The sequence below is a fragment of the Sinocyclocheilus anshuiensis genome, unplaced genomic scaffold, assembly GCF_001515605.1.
Source record: "Sinocyclocheilus anshuiensis isolate Anshui unplaced genomic scaffold, SAMN03320099.WGS_v1.1 scaffold918, whole genome shotgun sequence".
Taxonomy (NCBI): Eukaryota; Metazoa; Chordata; class Actinopteri; order Cypriniformes; family Cyprinidae; genus Sinocyclocheilus; species Sinocyclocheilus anshuiensis.
The window spans coordinates 398,233-403,816 of NW_015540946.1; the positions used below are offsets into that span (position 1 = coordinate 398,233).

The window sequence follows — 5,584 nt, forward strand, 5'->3', positions numbered from 1 at the left end:
AAAATCAGCAAAATATTTTAAGCCCTAATAAAAAAATTTTTTTCTTGAGCACCAAATCATCATAATGATTTCTGAAGGATCATGTGACATGAAAGACTGGAGTAATGGCTGCTGGAAATTCAGCTTTGCCATCACAGGAATAAATTACATTTTAAAATGTATTATAGAAAACTTATTTTAAATTGTAATAATATTTTACACTGTTTTCACTATATTTTTTATCAAATACATGCAGAGCATAAGAAACTTATTTCAAAAACATCAAAAATAAATAAGTAACCACGAGTGTCACGAGAGTAAGTTATTAAATAAAGACCAAGACAATTCAGTGATGAATTTGATTTTTATTAGATTCATCTTCAATTCAGATTCACTTTGTCTGCTTGTAGTGCTCCGTTCCAAGCTGATATTCAAGTTGTGAACACACTGATCTTTTCCCGAGTAAATTAAACAAAAATGTTTTTATATTTTTATATCAAGGTTTTGTGTCAGGTATAAAAGTTGATGTTTCCAAAAAGAAAACTAAAGAAAACAATTGCAAAGTGCATTCAAGACATTTTCTTGTATTTTGTGTCATTTTTTCTTATACCTCATCTCTTCGATATCTTCTATGGTTTCTGGTAATCTTGCGTTGTTGGTTTCAGGGAGAAGCCAAGCTATAAGACCAGAAAAGATGGCCAGCATGCAGAAAATTACCTCTGGGAGGAGCTTCCACATATCTTCTGAGAGCATGATAAGAGGAGAAATGGATGCCCCCAAACAGGCCATAAAACTGGTGTAGCCAAGCCCATTCTGCCTATATGTGAAGGAGAGAGAACGGAAGCATTTTTGAAACCGAGTGAGCTTAATAACTGAAAAGGAACATGGCAGAGACTAACCTCATGACTGTAGGATAGAGCTCAGTGGTGTATAAGAACACAGTTGTGAACAAAGCCTCAGAAAGTCCTTTACCCAACACTGCGATCACAGTGCAAAACGTCCAGTATTCTAAATCAAGACACATTCACACACAAGAGGTCAGAGAAAATCACCACATAACCAAATCACCCGTCATACATGCCATTTAAAAAAAAGGGCAAAGCAGTGGTTGCAACCCGATCTCATGAGAAAACATAACTATTTCACAGGGTGCTGATTTAATATGAAATTGTACAAAGTGATTCATACCAAAACATAAAATTTTTCTAAAAAAAAAACCATGAAGCTCCACCCCTAAATCTAACCATCAGTGTCAAAACAGTATCAACTTGTCCTTAAAAATAAAATATCCTTAAAATTATTACATTTATTAATATTACCATGAATTGAACAGGTCCAAAAATAAAATTGTAAAAGCTGATGCACTTACGTATTTTTCTACCCTAACTATGCAAATTATATAGTAATTTGCATTTTATAATTTGCTTTTAGCATTGTTTTTTTCCTGCTGGCCTTGGCCCTGTCAGAACCACAGAAACTGTTTTTTTTTTTGGTTGAGAACCACTGATTTAAAAAAAAAAAAAAAAAGAAGTGCACTCGAAACTAAAGGGCTGCTTTGTTAGAAATTGAAATGACAGATTTGATCTACAAACATGTAGGTGTGATGATGTTGAGGAGTATTGTTACAATCTCTTTTTGAATCGCAACAAAATAAGGGAGTCACCACACCACAGCTAATTATTAAGTGAATTTATTTGCCCATGGAAAACAGAACATGGAATGTAAATATAAATTGTAATCAGTGTGTCAGCAGATACATGTAAGTGTGTAGTAATCATGCAAGACAGCAATCCAACCAAACCTAGTTCTCGGAACCTCCAAGAACAGCAACCATCCCCAAAGGAGATGGATCAAAGGCAGCGGTGATCTCCCGTATCCCTCCCATCTCATCAGTCCTCCGGTAGCCTCATAAGTAACCCAAAGTACGGAGCAAACAAAGACAGCCCAGGTTCCGTACAAGCTCAGCCCACACTCACGTCTCCCTCGCCATCTCTGTCCCAGTCTTTTATAGAGCGCCATGATTACATTCAGGTGTACAGCCACTCCCCTCAGCCAATCACCTGCAACTCAGAAATAACCGGTTACTCACTGAAACCATCACAGTATGCAGAATACTGTGAGCACCAGTGTCCCGGTCTGAGTGATTCTACGGCCAACCTTACTGAGACTAAATAAGGTCCTAGATGCAGATTTTCGCTGGCACTTCTATGGCTGCATAAATAAAATGTGTCAGGTAAAGATCAAGCCCAAAGCCAGTAATGTTTAGGCTGATGCCGTAGTATGTAGATGCAACTCCGTACCTACAAAAAAAAGGAGAGTGAATGGGTCGTTGCTTCCACATATTCAGTAAATAGAGGCACTTTCTGTGAACATAAAATACTCAAATAGTATACACACAAATACCTACCACACAATGCCGGTGAAAAATGTGAGTCTCCTCAGCTGTGGGGTTTTGAATAGGTCTAAGTAAGTGTAACTGTAAACATGGTGATCCACAGTTTAGTTACAGTGGACAAAGCCTGTGATGGAAACAGGAAGAAAGGTGTTCTAAACCATTGCTGAAATTGAGTTCTTTGCAAATATTTAAATGATGGCAAACATAGATGGCAAATAAGATCCTGTTTACATTTTTTTACAGTTTGACTCTAGATGTAAAGTCTGGTCTCTCGTTAAAAGTAGCACATTTTTGCAGAAATTTGTATGCTGTTTCTGCCTTTCCATTGGCTATTAGCCACCGCACTGATTCAGGAAACCACCTACAAATATATTAACCAATCATTCTTTCTTCACAGAAGAAATATGTTTTAATGATTTTAAGCATTTTTAGTTATAACCAGCTCAGAAATGACAAACTTTTTATTACAAACTTGAAAGAAAATGGAGAATGAAGTGATGTTAATGACATCATTAAATGATTATGGTAAGATATATTAATATTAAAAGCTATTTTTAATAAAATTATACTCATTGTGTACAGTATAGAAGTAAAGTGTAAAATACAAAACATTAAATGCATATAGTTTAAAAAACAGAGAATCGATTATGTCATTCACAATGGGAATGACAGCTTGTTTAGAACAGAGCTAGAACAGAAATATATGATATAATCTGATGACGAAAGGTACAAAGGCTCTTGGAGGTCATTTACGACAAATTACATTATCTGGGAGAAGTGCTGAGGCTCATGGATGTACTTGTCAGTACTACACGTGAGTTTTATTATTGTTGAATTTACTGACTGGTGTGTGAGAGGAACAAAAGAAAGAGAGAGAGAGTGAGAGAGATCTTTCCAGCTGAGAAAAAACATGACATGACCTTATAAAAAGGCTCTGACTTTGAGAAAGACTCAGAACACTCATAGACAAACACATATTTTTTTCTTTAAAAACATGTTGTTCTCTTACCACCAAATGGCTGTAGCAAGAAGAAGAGAAGTGACAGTAATAATCAGCATCCTCCAATCAGTGACCAGATAGGCAAAGCCGGCCAGCAGCATGTTGCCTAAACTCCAGGAAATACTGCCGAACACACCGATAAAAGTACGGTGTTTAGTGTCTACCCACTCAATACCTGCAGAACAGATTAGATTTAAACAAACATAGGAAATGTTACAAAAACGTTTCACGAAACATTTACAAAAGATTTTAAAAGTCCACAAACACTTTCTACATGCTTTCCTATTTCCAGAAGAGAAAAGGGTAACACAATGTTCTTTAATAAAACATAATTTTAATACTTAATTTTTAAAAACCTGCAACCTTGTAATTCAGCTTTTCTCTTTTATTTATATAGCACTTAATACAATACAGATTGCTTCAAAGCAGCTTGCATACTTTATGAAATATGAGAACAATACAGATTGTTGCAAAGCATGCAAACTTCATGAAATATGAGAATAATTCAAATTCAAGCTCTAAAACAAACAATATAGTGTCATTATAGACAGTGTTCAGTGTTGATTCAGTTCAGTACGATAACTTTAAAGTTCATCCATTATTTAATGAATTCAGTTAAAAGCAGCTCTACAAAAGGCAACAGTGTCATCATCCGGCTTAATTCAGTTCAAGTTTTGTCCTCATCCAACAGTGTCAGTGCAGTCAAATGACCATAATTGACTGCAATTGGCCATGTTAAGAGTGGACTCTTTTCATTTTGGACCTTAAAATGCTCAGACTGGATAAACAGCTCGATGTATTTGAGTCTTGGATAAAGGATAAAGGTCTTCAGAGAAGTTAGGCTTCAGAGAAGACTTAGCACAACTGATATGTTAATGATTCCCATCAGTGTGAATCCGGTCAGGAAGCGGAAGGCAGCAAACATGATGTAGGCTAGGTGCTTGAGAAAGGTGCATGAGATGACACACAGGACACCAGCAACATGCTCCTATGACCATACCTGAACAACAACACACAGATGAACATTGAGCACATCAATACTGCAGTGCATTCATGATATGTTTCACTGAACTCTGTTATACACTCTCGGAAAAAAGGCACAAAATGTCAATGGGGTGGTACTCTTTCAAAAGTTGCAAATTTGTACACTTTTGGTACTGTTACATCCATGGGGACGTATAAGTTTATTTTTATTTATTTTATGATTTGACTAAGGCTACGTCCACACGAAGCCAGAGCTTTCCCTATCCGATATTTTTTCCCCCTTGTCTCAAGAAATATCTGCGTCCACACGAAACCACGAAACCGACACAAAACGATGTAGTATATATGCCAGACCAGTATGTGGCGCTGTAATTCTGCCACAGAGATGCACTAAAAACGGAGAAGACTTGGACTATGCGCATAAACCTTGCGCGCGGTATACAAACGAACATGGAACAATACATCTATTAATCTGTGTTAATGTTAGTTAATAAAAAGACAATCGTTCAGTGTTTGTTCATGTTTTTGTTGCTGTTACGAGACGTAGCGGTGTCTGACGTGGGCTGATGACGTCATCGTTTCAGAAAATATACGGATTCGCTGTCCACACGAAAACGCAAGGGCGGTGTTTTCAGATGTATCCACTCTGGGACCCGGTTTCAAAAAATATCGGTTTCACTCTCCCAAAACGCTGGATCTGTGTGGACAAAACCAGTAGCCCCTCACTGCAGAACAAAGATCCAGGGTGTGGGGTTGGATGATCCACATCTAGGGTGTGGAGATGGTAGGTTTAGGGATCAGAGGGTGGAGACGGGTAGGTTTGGGTATATGTAAGGTGGGAGGAGTTGGATCTGGATCCAACCTCGCCCCCTGGATCTTGTGTTCTGTAGTGAGGACCATCTCGACGAAATGCCTATACTATACAAAACGTATGCGTATACAGCTAAACGTGTCTCTGTGTGGACAGGGCCTAACAATTGTGTTTCCTGTGTGTGTGTGTATACTGTGCTCCCCTCTCTTGCACCAGCAGCTTGACAGGCTCATGAGTGCCACCTGACTCCTGTTCAAGCTCGTTAGCTGGAGTACAAAGGAACCCACAGAACTGCAGTCCAGGGAGAGAGGTTGAGGTGTTCTGTGTGCACAACTACAGATTTGATTTGACGGAGCGGCCGGTGGGCTTGCGGCAACCACATGTGACGACCCCGGGCTGGACTCCGCTTTGTCCA

General features: G+C 38.3%; 1 pseudogene; it reads right to left on the reverse strand.

Annotated features, from left to right (window-relative positions):
• Positions 1 to 395: 395 nt before the first annotated feature.
• LOC107689779 (solute carrier family 22 member 7-like) lies at positions 396 to 4,409 on the reverse strand (annotated as a pseudogene).
• Positions 4,410 to 5,584: the final 1,175 nt, after the last annotated feature.